Source organism: Grammomys surdaster, unplaced genomic scaffold (genome assembly GCF_004785775.1).
Source record: "Grammomys surdaster isolate TR1022 unplaced genomic scaffold, NIH_TR_1.0 125982, whole genome shotgun sequence".
Lineage (NCBI taxonomy): Eukaryota > Metazoa > Chordata > Mammalia > Rodentia > Muridae > Grammomys > Grammomys surdaster.
In genome coordinates, this window is record NW_021620798.1 from 2759001 (window position 1) to 2772640 (window position 13640).

Below are 13640 nucleotides of genomic sequence, written 5' to 3' on the forward strand. Positions count from 1 at the left end.
ATGCTTTGAAAACAGGGAGTAGCTTAGAGTGAGGGTTGACAGTTCACATTAAGGATGTTGTTTAACAGCTTTTCACAAGCCGACCCTGACTTTCAGGAAATGAACATGGCAGAATTATCAATCTGAAGATCCACAATCTTTTATAAAAGGAACCAATGCTCTTCTGAGAACACTCAATGATGTCACTGTAAAGTCCATATCGCCCAATAGACTGGAAAACCAATTTTGGGGGCCAGGTTCCAACAGGTTTCTGGTCTTAAGGGAATTAAGTCTGTTGATGGTACAGGGGGAAGAGCATATAAAAATGAATTTAGAGTTTACCAGACCACAAGGCAATTTGTTGTGCCTTGGTGGCCACCTATGTCAAGACAAATACGTCTCTCCTGGAAGCCAGCAGAAGCCTTTCAAAATTATCAAGGAAAGAGGTTTTCGTCCTCAATCCAGCTTGGGAGATATTTTGTTAGTGACACATGATCCTTCCCCCCACCCCCCAACAATGAAGTGTTCTGTGTGCTAACAATATAGCTTAAAAAAAAAGTAAAACAAAATTCTGCATTTTTATAAAACTTGATAAAAAATAGTATTTCAAACTGTACAGTCACCAGAAGTACATAGTTATCAAAAATGCACACATGTCACTTGGCGTCTCCGGCACCTTCTGCTTTCTGTGGCTGGTCTGTTTTGGCATCTCCATTTTCTGCAGGATTATTTGAATCCTTGCCCGTGTCAGCTTTCCCCTTCTTCCTCTTGGTTACTTTCTCTCCCTTCTTTGCAGGGGCCTTTTTAGGCTTGGGCTCTGGCTTTGGAGGAGCAGGTTTAGCAGACAATCTTGCAGATCTTCTCTGTGGCTTGTCCTTCACCTTGGCTTTGTCTCCTTTAGCATCCCCTTCAGCCTTTCTTTTGGGCATGGCGGCGGCAGGGGACATCAGCGCTGAACGCGTGTATATAGCAGCGCGCAGGTTTGATCCGTCCGGGGGTCGTCCTCGCTGCTTCTTCACACTGCTCGGGCTCCGGGGGGGTTATAAAGTTTTTTTCCTCATGCTACTCTTAAGAGGAAAAAGTCTCAACTCCTCAGCTTCCCAAGATTTTAGTAAGAATCAAACATATACAGTGTTACTGGTTGGGCTCTGCATGGGCTGACATAGGAGTAGGGTATGGCGAGGTAAAGAACAAAAGCACCATACGAATTCAAAGTGTCATCTCATCTTTCTTGAGAAAGCTCACCTTTTCTGTGGATGTAAATTCTTTCCCCTAAGAAAAAGTGCTTCTCCCCAAAATGGCCTAAACAGTACCACATTCATCTACAATTCTGCAATAAGTTAGGATATGACTTTGTCTTATATCAGGTGTTGGGGGCAGGGGTGGGTGTGTGTGACAGGGAGGGGGATTCTTCAAGATAACCCTAGGGCTCCATGCTTTTTCCTCTTTGACATTACCACTTTTACAGTGAATTATCCATTTCTCTGGACTCAAAAAAGTTAAAAGCCAGCAACTCTAGCTGATAATCCCCTATTTGGCTAGGTGCTTTACCCTCTTTCTCTTGTTTTTCCTCCTTTCCTCTTCCTTTTGTCTACTCTTTCTTCTCCACATCCACCTTCAGTTCCATCCTTTTTTCCTCTCCTCTCTTTTTTCTCTCCTTCCCTTGATCTTAATGCTTTCATCATTTTGTCCTTCCAAAAGGACAGAATGATAAACTGTAAATTTCTGTGTTAGCCACTATCCACTGAACCAAGAAACTGCTCTGATCAGATCTGAAAGCTTCAGTAATTTATGGGAAAATAATGTGAATTTAGAGTACAGTTCGATACTACATCCCTTTAGTACAATAATAGAAGAAGGTTCATGTCACTGGGGGTTGTAGGTACCCAAATAATGGTTCTTGGTCAGATTTTCCATACCAGATGTGTTTCTTTCTATGAAGCAAGCTTAAATCCAATTAAAAAGTGGTTGATAACTTCCACAATTTCTGTCCCTCTCTTTCACCATTAAGCATATCATGACATGACAATGAGCTATTATTTTTGTTCACAAGGTACATGGCTCAGTAAGACTGCTAATGTTTTTTACCTCCATATCAACCCACATTGCACATTTTGGTAGCATAAAAACTAGCCAGAAGAAAATAAGCTTCTTGTAACAAACGTAATTCCTACATGTGCAGTTATCATTGTGTGTAGTATCTGTTTGGTTTTGAGCCTGGGACAAGGGACTGAGGTACATATTTTATATACCAAAGCAGACCTGGCTTCCAGGTTCTCCCAGCATCCTTCAGTCACTACCTGGCATACCTTGCCCTCAACCCTGAACCCAGGGGCTGGCCTACTCTTCGTCCAGAGGCTCCTCTCTATTTATTCAGACATTCTCTCTCTTCCTTCTTCTATTCTCTCTCTGCTTGGGCACACCTCCTTCTCTCTTTCTTTCTCCTTTCCCTATTCCCCCACCCCCATTTTGCCATGGCGACTTCCCTGGCCTTGGTCCTTGTAGCTAGTGAACTACCCAGCTTCTCAAGAAACCTACCTTTAATGTAATCTAATCTGATTTAAATTGGTTCATTTCACCAACAGCAGAGAAATAATCAATCAGATGGTTCTAAAATTGGGAGAAGTTGAGTCTCCAGCTTTGGTCTTCCCTGGCCATGATGGGACCACTTCTGTCTCTCACTCTCTGATGGATTGTTGGACAAGTGGAACCATGCTAATAAGGCATTTAGATGGGCCAGCTCGGAGGGTTCAGCCAATAAGCTTCCCTTCCAGAACATTCTTTCCTGCAGAAGGTTTTTTAATCTTTAGTACACCATGAGTAAATTGTATGCATCTATTCTTCATTATAAATTGTTTAGAAAATCAAGGACTGTCACTCTCTTCAACAACTGCTGTGGGGGGAAGCCTTCTTCATACTGAGCCATAACACCTAAGTCTCCTATAGAAAGCCCCTCGGCCCTCCAGACACACTTGAGCTAACCTGGTTTCCCCACCACCAGCCTTTGGCCACCATTACTGACTCCTTGTGGTTTCCAGTGGTGTCTGGGTGTCCAAGTGTTTGAGAGCCTCACCTTTGGCCCCACCCAGACTGGGGCCCCCATCTTAGGCTGTGTTCTGTCACCTCCAGCAGGTGTCAAGGTTCTGTGAGCCCCACACCCTGAGGATGGAATGTAGCCTAGAGCCTCCATCTTTTGTCTGCCTGAGCTGATTTCACACAATCAGACCTATACTTGATATATCATTTCTTTGTAGTTCATGAGTACCCATCTCTAACTACTGCCTATCGGGGTCCAGGACCCTCTGGGCTCTTGCTGATTAGTTGTGCTATGCCAGAGTTAACCCCATTTGAACAAAGACCAGGTCTTTGTTTTGGAGGGTATCTCTAATATACCCTATGTAGTAACTTTATGCTATGTCACAGAACCTTCTTCATAGACACCACTTAATTTCATTGTGCAGCAATGATATCCTCTCATATCATCACAAGAAAGTCAAGTTTCAATAATAAAATATGTGAAAATGACCACATTTGTATGATTTATATCATTATAATTGTTCCATTTTATTATTTGTTGTAATTAAATTTTTAGTATTCCACGTCAAAATTTAAAATTCATTATCAATATGTATGTATATATGTATGTATGGGGAAATAGAATAAGCTTTTCAGCTTATGATAAAATTCTTATGCCCTTGAACCCATGAGAAATTGAAGATATTTTAAGTTGAAATTACATGTATTACACTTAACCATTCTTGTTTTTTTTAAAAGATTAATTAATTTATTTATTTTATTTATGTGAGTACACTGTCACTCTCTTCAGGCACAACAGAAGAGGACATCAAATCTCATGACAGATGGTTGAGAGCCACCAAGTTGTTGCTGGGAACTGGACTCAGAATCACTTACTTTTTAAAAATGTTTTTAAATGTTTATTTGACTTTAACATTTAGAAGGAGAGTGGTAAATGCCCAAAGCATCCAGAACACTGTTGAAGAAATAATGGACTGACATATTATAGCAGGAACAAGTCACTAAAGACAATGTACTCCAGGGGCTGGGGCACAAAACAAGTCAGTTTATGCACAGGAACATGCAAGTTACCCAAGGTAAGAGCAGAAAGGTAGAAAAGACTGTGAGTCAGTTCTATACTTGAAAATCATCATAAAAGTATAAACCAAGTACTGGGAATTCACTTTAAATACTGCACAACAAAGCTTCTGAAGCAACTTCAAAAAATGTTATTCTATGGCTATGTATTTAAAAATCAGAGCCAGCAGATGGCTCAGCAGGCAATACTGCCAGACCTCCACGTCTGACAACCTAATTTTATCCCCAGGTCTCACATGGTGTAGAGGAATTTTAATCCAGTAACATGGCTGTCTAGCAAGGGATCACATCCAAAGACCTTTTAGGTCTATATAAAATGGACAAAATGTAGACAGTCCCTAAATTACAACATGATATGGCTGGAGTACACACACACCCTTAGTATACATTTTTTTAAAATAATTTATTTATTTTTTTCTCAAATCGTAATTCATTCACACAAGGGTTATAAACACAGAAAGGCAGGATGTGGGGAAGGGGATGACACTGGAGTGTGGGTGTTCAGGGGAAATACAGATATCTTTCAGAACCGGGTATCAATCGGCCGGGTGAAGGTTCAGGGGACAGGTCACTATGACTCCCTTGTCCTTATCTAAGTTAGTATTGTCTGCCCAGGCTACCTATTTACAAGGTCTATGACTACTCAGGCTGGTAAATTTCCACAAAAGCTGCCTGTTGACATTAGCTTATAGCCATCTGTTTCAATGTTTTTCCACAGAGACCCAAGACTTGGTGTTAGTATACATGTATGACAGGCCTATTGCTGATTTTAGGCCTATGGTTGATTTTAGGCCTTCAGTGTGTAAGCAGGGCTGCCCCTGACATCTCCTCTCTTCTCTAAGTATAGAAGGGTTGTGGCGATTCTAATCTTTCGAAGGTGGGGATAGAGGCCTGACCTCCAGTAATTAGAGGGTACCTTGTAATGGCTCCGGTCCCCCTGTCGTTGTCCAGTGAGGCATGAGGGCCATACCCGTCCCGGTGTCTTTTTCCTGGAGAGGGGACACTTTTGACATCAACCCCTATGCAGTCAGGCTTGTCCCTCAGGGAACCCAGAGAGATATTTTTTTCTTTTATTTATATTCCCTTGCAGAATCACTTACTTTTAACCACTAAGCCATCTCTCCAGCACCACACTTAGTCATTCTTACTTACAGAGTGGAACATATTGTAGTATTGATTCCTTTTCTTATTTCATGGTTTACTAGAAGTGATGTCTCACTGTCATTGTGTAACATCAGGAGAGACAATTGTAAGATGTATTGTCCACCCAGGCTAAGCACTGCAAGGGAATATAAATAAAAGTTAAAAATATCTATCTGAGTTCCCTGAGGGACAAGCCTGACTGCATAGGGGTTGATGTCAAAAGTATCCCCTCTCCAGGAAAAAGACACCGGGACGGGTATGGCCCTCATGCCTCACTGGACAATGACAGGGGGACTGGAGTCATTACAAGGTCCCCTTCAATTACTGGAGGTCAGGCCTCTATCTCCGCCTTCGAAAGATTAGAATCGCCACAGCCCTTCTATACTTAGAGAAGGGAGGAGATGTCAGGGGCAGCCCTGCTTACACACTGTAGGCCTAAAACCAGCCATAGGCCTAAAATCAGCAATAGGCCTGTCACACATGTATACTAACACCAAGTCTTGGGTCTCAGTTGAAAAACATTGAAACAGGTGGCTATAAGCTATTGTAAACAGACAGCTTTGTGGAAATTTACCAGCCTGAGTAGTCATAGACCTTGTAAATAGGTAGCCTTGGCAGACAATACCAACTTAGATAAGGACAAGCGAGTCATAGTCAGAGTCATAGTGACCTGTCCCCTGAACCTTCACCCGGCCGATTGATACCCGGTTCTGAAAGATATCTGTATTTCCCCTGAACACCCATACTCCAGTGTCATACCCTTCCCCACGTCCTGCCTTTTTGTGTTTATAACCCTTGTGTGAATGAGTAAAAAGTACAATTTGAAAAAAAATAAATAAATTATAAAATAAATAAATAAATAAAAATGCAAAAAAGAAAAAAATCCTAAGTTCAAAATACAGTACTATTAAAATCATGTTATGTTCATCCTTTCCTAAATTTAAAAAATCATAAGCATAATTTCGATGAGTTGGAGACTATGTTCAAAGCATTTGTTGATAGTGCTTTCAGCTTTGCATATCCATTTAAGGTCTGGGAATATATTTCCTACAGGTTCAAGCTTGGGGGCAGAGGAAGTCCACTGTTATCTTGTTCTGTACACTATTGTATTCATGATCTGTTTCTATTCTCAGTGTTGAGGCAAGATATTAGTAATTTTACAAGTCTTGATTCATAACTCTAAGTTCAGTCTTAGTAGCTATATTTGGAAGCAGAACCAGCTCTTTCCAGTTCTCAAGACTTGCTGCAGTTGTGACTCCAAATTCCTCACTCACTTTATTTATATATAATGAATTTCAGGCAGGAGAGGATTTTATGTTTGTGAAAGATAAAATTTCAACACAAATGCCTTCTTTAATCATAGGAAATAAAGTCATGAAATTTAACCAGTATCTAAAAACACAGATAAATTATCTCTTAGATATTCCATTACAGAAGAAAGGCATATGAAAAAAAATTAAGCTATAGAAAGTAAAATAGAAGGAGAAAGAAGGAAAGAGTTGAGAATGACTTTTAGGCGTCATAGCAGCCAGGGAACAGAGGAAGACCAAATAAACAGTTCTGTATCCAGCATACACAGATCCAGTGACTGCTATCTCTTCTATCATCATCCTTTGAAATGCTAATTATCAGGTTAACTACCTTCCAAAATTCTTTAAGAACATTCTTTCCTTAATCTGAAGGTCTTTGTTCTCTGAGATCTATTTAAAATATTTTCACTTCCTGTGAAGCTTCTGAAAGGCATTTGTTTATAGGAGGGTTGGGGCACCTGTACTCCTTGATTTTGAAATGGTTATCATATCCTGTGTGAGACTTCTCCAACTTCCAAGGAGTTCAGTTACTTTGATGTTTACACTACTCATGTTTATAGTTTATATTCTGTATACAGGACTTGTAATAATTTAAAAACTTAACCTTTTGAATTTTGTCTTACTTTGGCAATGCTCATGGTAAGCTTTTTAGTTTCAGGACCAATATCTGTCCCCTCATATACACATACATATAAGATGTAAAGGATCTGTATACATTATGTTTATCTCTTTGAGCCTGGGTTATTTCACTTAATTCAATAAATCTCAATTTTATTTGTTTTTCTACAAGCGTCTTGATTTCATTTTTTTTTAGGATCAAACAAAATTCTATTGTGCATGGGTACCACATATTCTTCCTCAGTTTATCGCTTGATAGACATCTTGGTTGACTGTATTTCCCAGGGATTATGAGTATTAGAAATAAACATGGATGTGTAAGTGTCTCTGGAATATGACTTACCTACCTGTGAGTAAATACCTAGGAGTAGCATAGCTGGATAATATGCTAATTAGATTTTTAAAAAACCTGTATACTGATTTTCTGATAGAATATATGGAATAAGAAAAGGGAGGGCCTGAGGTTGTATTCAGGAGGAAGTAGGAAATGGAACACAGGGAATCAGAGGATGGAAGTGATAGAAAAAAATAAAACATACAGACTGGATAATTTGGGTCTTGTAGTCAACATATCTGGCACATACAATAAAATCAGTAACTGACTTACATTACTCCTTCATTGATTGACCAATGAGAAATGGAATTTTAAAACATATTTTGTTTTTGCTGGGGTTTTTTGTTTGTTTGTTTGTTTGTTTGTTTTGTTTTTCTTACTGGAACTAGGCCATAAGGCATATGAGAGATTAATGGTATAATAGCAGGAAAGAAATTTGTTCTACGTGGCTATGTAAGGAAAAATGTGAAATAATCTGTCTTGTATAGAAAAGGAAAAGAGTAAACGTCAGGCCTTTGCCTAGCTAGTGACCTTAGTCAGGTCATGGCCTTGTTGGTAGCTTTCACTTTTGTCATTAGAAGAATGGATTATTAGCATTCTGATGCTGATTTTCTTCTCATGTTATTTATAAGAAAATGCAAGACTCAAGGCACTAAAATCTTATGCCAAGCAATTAAAAATATAATTGAGATTGTGGATAACAGAAGAGTTAGTACCCTGTGGGGCTGGAGTTACTACCCAGTGTTGTTGCTGGCAACAGAAATTAGGTCCACTATAAGAGCAGCATGCATTTTTAAACATTGAGTTATCTTTTCTGATCCTGCAATGTGTGTGTGTGTGTGTGTGTGTGTGTGTGTCTGTGTATGTGTGTGGCTTGCTTTTGCAGTTGATGTTGATAAGACAGAGAAAGAGATAGACATTAATACACACATAAGGGGGAGACACAGAGAGAAGAGGAAGAGAAAGAGAATCACCTGGGGAGAGGATGGCTGAAGAATTTCCTTCTTCTAATAGGCCTGTGGGCATGTCTGTGGGAGCATTTTCTTCAATAATGATTGGTATGGATTGTCCCAGCCCATTGTGGGTGGTGACACCAGTTTAGCATATACTTCTAGGTTGTACAAAGACGCAAACAGAGCAACATACCACCACAAAGAACAAAGCAGTAAACAGTGTTTCTCCTTGATCTCGGCTTTAATTCTTGCCTCCAGGTTCCTGACCTGCTTATCTTTTAAAATCATATTTCTTTTGTCACCTGCTCTCTGTCATCAAATCTTTCATTCTCATATCCTTCCTCTCATCTCCTACTTTTTGTTGATGTTGTTAATAGCTTTTATAGTTCTCAAAACATGAAAATTTCAGACAGTTCTATCTTTGCCCTTTATTATTTATGCCTACGGGAGTATGTTTTCAAAGACACATATTGTGTGACTGTTATTCAATTATATCTGTAGATCAATGTATCTGAAAATGAAGAAAAAGTAAAGTTATAACCATTCAGGAAACAGGATATTTAAGTTTAAAACTAAAGAAAAAGAAACAGTTTTTGTTGCTTAAGGGATCTGTAGAATGGTTCTGTGAGTGAGTGCCTTAACAATTACACATACGATGAACCTTGACAATAAAGAGGTCATGTCACTGAGGACTGATGTTTGGATACTTTGAAACCCAAGGAGAATGATAAGAATATTAGAGCAAACTATGATGATATGTTAAATAATCATTTTCAGTAAGGAGAGAAAGAATCCTAAGTGTGTATATCTCCACATCTGTCTATTTGTCTGTCTATCTCCCTATCCTCCCTATCCTCCCTATCTATCTATCTATCTATCTATCTATCTATCTATCTATCTATCTATCTATCTATCATCTATCTATCTATCTATCTATCTATCTATCTATCTATCTATCTATCATCTATTCCTGGGTTTCTGATTTCTGATTTCTATAAAAATTACTTTATGTATGCATTACCATTTTATTAACTAAGAAACATCTCTATTTGCTAAGCAAACAAATTAAAAGTAGAGCAGTATCTTAAGTAGAGTTTCTAATTTTGTGACGAGACACCATGACTACAACAACTATTATAAAGCATTTCAGTGGGACTGGCTTACAGGTCAGTGGTTTAGTCAGTTATTGTCATGGTGAGAAACATGGCAGTGTACAGGCAAACATGGTGTTGGAGAAGGAGCTGAGAGTGATTGGTAGATTATCAGGCGAAGAATTAGCTTGAGCTTTTTAAAACCTCAAGTCTTGCCCACATAGTGACACTCTTCCTCCAGCAAGGCCACACCTTTACTCCAACAAAGCCATACCTCCTCATAGTGCCACTCCCTATGGGCCATCATGAGTTCAAGCACATGAGTCTATTAGGGGGGCATTTCTATTCAAACCATCACATTTCACTCCTTGGTCCCCATAGACTTCTAGTCATAATATAATGAACAATGTATTCAGTACAACTACAAAAGTCTCTATACTCTATCACAGTCTCAAATTTATTGAAATATCTAAAGTTCAAAAATTCTTCTGAGACTCATGCAATCTCTTAACTGTAATCTCTTGTAAAAATCAAAATTTAAAAAAACAGACTACATACTTCCAATATACAATGGCACAGGATATACATTACCATCCCAAAAGGGTGGAAACAGGACGTTGTTTGGAAATACTGGACCAAGGCAATAATGAAAACCAACAGGACAAACTTCAAATGTTGCATCTCCACGTCTGATGTCAAACCACTCCTCACATTTGCAACTCCTTTCAGCTTCAGTGACCACAACATGTTTCTTTCTCTTAGGCTGTTTCCATACTCTGGTAGCAGCTCTCCTTGGTGGGTATAGCATAGATCTTGCATCTCCAACATCTTGGGGTCTCCAAGACAATCCAGGCTTCACATTGACAATTTCACGAAATGGCCTCTCTAGGACTTCTTTCAGGGAATCCCCTGCCACACACTCGGAAGGAGATTCTATAACCCTTTTCTTCTGTCTTTGACTCTATACCAGAACTATGTGTGGAAGCTTTAAATTCTGCTGCTTGCTGGGACTGGCCCCCTCTTTCAGTTATATTTTCACAAAATTTCTGTTGTCAATGATCTTTCACTGCCTAAGGTTGCCTGTCCTGAATCTCCATCTCTAGTTCAGGCTTGCCTCAAACTCCAAGATCCTCCTGACTTTGCCTCTGGAATTCTGGGATTAATGATATGTGTCAACACATTCCACCCTAAGCTTTTCTTTAATTCTTTCTTCTCAAATTGGTAGCTTAGCTGGGTTGGATTCTTTAATCTATTTATCTCTTTGAACACAGGATTTAGTTCCATTCCACTTACTGGTGCCCCCTTTCTCAAATTGTACATTTTTAATTTTTTCCTTGCTCAGCTTGCTCATTTTCATTATAGAACTCTATAAGAGTGAACATTAATAATCACACAACACAGTTAATATTAGGCTGTTTTGACATTTCTTTTGCCAGTGTAATTAATCCAAACCTCTTCAGTTTAGCCTCAAAAGACAAGTGCAAAGTAGCCATATTCTTTGCGAAAATATTACTAAACAATCTCTAGGCATTCTTCTCATCGAAAACAAGTCTTAAACTGGGTCCCCATAGATCAAATCACCCTTAGTACCACTGTCTTTTATATTCCTACTAGTATGCTCCCTTAAACTCCACTTAAAGCATTCAACTGCATTTCTAATCCAAAGTTCTAAAGTCTATATTCCTCTAAACAAAAACGTGGTTTGGCCTATTACAGCAATGCACTAGTACCTGGTAATAAAATTCTGTCTTTGTTAAGGTTTTTATTGCTGTGAAGAATCATCATGATGACCACAGAAAATTATATGAAGGAAAATATCTAATTGGGACTGGCTGACAGCTCAGAGGTGTAGTCCTTTATCATCATAGTGCAAAACATGACCGTATGTAGACTGACATGGTACTGGAGAAAGAAGTAAGGGTTTTTTCACATCTATATTGTCAGGCAGCAGGAAGAGAACTGGCTTGAGCATATGAGATCTCAAAGCCTGTCCCCACAGTGACACATTTCCTCCATTAATACCACACCTAACTCTAATAAAGTACACACCATCAAATAGTGCCAAAGCCTTTGGGCCAAGTATTCATATATAAGAGTCTATGGTGCATTCCAATTCAAACAGCCACAAGCAGGAAATGTTTGAGTAATTGCAATTTGCTGACTGTCTCATAGGAGTTTAAACAATAAGTTATAATACCTTAATAGTTAGAATAACAATGCTATTTGGAAGATGTTATAGTCGACTAAAATAAACCTTTAAAAAGCAACAATCTTTACATGCACCATTTAAGATGGCTTCTTGATCTGAGATAATTTTGGAATGGAAAACATGAACAGCAAGACTCAAAGGATTTTTAATATGGCTTAAGAAGGGGTTTAACAGAAAGTTTCGAGAAAAAGGGAGTATCCAGTATCAGTGAAGACAGAAGATGATTGCTAATTAAGAATTTGAGGGTATAGAATAATTATATGTAGTAAAATAAATAGCAACCAAAATCAATGCTTTCTGAAGTTATCCAAAGCTTACAGTAATAGTATTTCCATTTGTGAAAAGTTAAATTTCAATTTCACATTAGTTAAATGTTTCCACTACTTTGAAAGGTATACATATTTTCTCAGTGGCCTTGGAAAATATTTCATGCAGGTAAATTATGTTTCTGTTTCTATTTTTATAACATTTTAAGGCTCTTAATATTAAGAGTCACACAGAAGGAATTTGGTTGTCATCTTTTGTTTATGGGCATATGTATATGCATTAATACATTGAGTTTCCTGGCTATTGGTAAGAATTTAAAATGTTATGTAGAGTAACAATTATCAAATTTATACCAAAGCCTTATTTTTAAATGGATTGTAATTAATCTTTAAGTTCTTTTGTATTCACTATGGTAACCATATAAAAACATGACTGAACTCTGGGTTGGCTTGAGAAAGATTTATTATTCAAAATTGTAGCAGAGTAAATTTTAGTTGTAAAACATGACCTTTTAGTGTAATATTTCCTGAATCCCAGTCCAAAGTTATTTGACTTCACACCATGATTCAGTATCATAAGTTTTTGCCATTCTCTTCAAATAAAACTATATTGAAGAGTGCTGTTTTATTAGGGAGCAAAACAGAAGCAAGCCCGATTAAATACAAACCCATACACATATGTACTAACATACACATACACACACTTATTCCAAATGCCCTGGGAATATCCCTCTGAGGAGAAAATCAGTGGCAGAACAGGTATTTCATTCATTTGCCCATGGGAAACCTTATTTAAGACAGAATCAATCTCATACTCAATTCTATCATGAGATTTCTCCTGTGGTAGATTTTTTATTATATTTGATGATTTTTCACAGCATTGTGTGGAGTTTAATGTGGGTTGTGTAGTACAATATTAATATTAAATATTTAATAGCAATCATTTACTACATCTTGACGAACTAGGCATTATATAGTCTGTTTTACATACACTAATGAATATATTCCTAAAATATTCCATGAGTTTCTTTATCATAGTTAGCTTCAGCTGTCGACTTGACTGAAAACTACAGACACCTTTGCCTCTGTTGAATAATTGACTCCATCAAATTGGTCTGTGGGAATCTTGTAAGGGAATCATTGTCTTAACTGCTAATTGATGGAGGAAGATCCAGGCCACAACTGTAGGCATGTGTGTCTAAGCTAGAGAGGAAAAGAAGTTTAGCATTTACTTGGGAGCTAGCTGGGCAATAGCTTTGCTCTTTGGTCTCTGCATTAGTTCCTGCTTTGCTTTTCATACATGAACTCCAGCCTTGGATCCCCTTAATGTCAGATTATGGTTTCTAAGCCAGATAATCCCCTTCCTCCTCTTAGTTGTCTTTGATCATTGTATTTATCATTGTCATAAAAAGGCAAATAAGACAAAATGTGTACCAGAGAATGGGTGTTGCTGTGATGGACCAGAAGGAAGGTGGAGGCTTGTAGAGAATTTGTCACACAAAGTCATTGAGTCCTTGAAGTTAAGAAACTCTTCTGTTTGAAAGATAAGATTCCTGAGCAACTTGCAGATTCTATAGATCTGTCTCATGACATCTCAGAGAGAATGGATGGCTTTATCAGGGTC

The 13640-nt window shown here is 38.3% G+C and overlaps 1 pseudogene; it reads right to left on the reverse strand.

Annotated features, from left to right (window-relative positions):
* Positions 1-635: 635 nt before the first annotated feature.
* LOC114609760 lies at positions 636-908 on the reverse strand (annotated as a pseudogene).
* Positions 909-13640: the final 12732 nt, after the last annotated feature.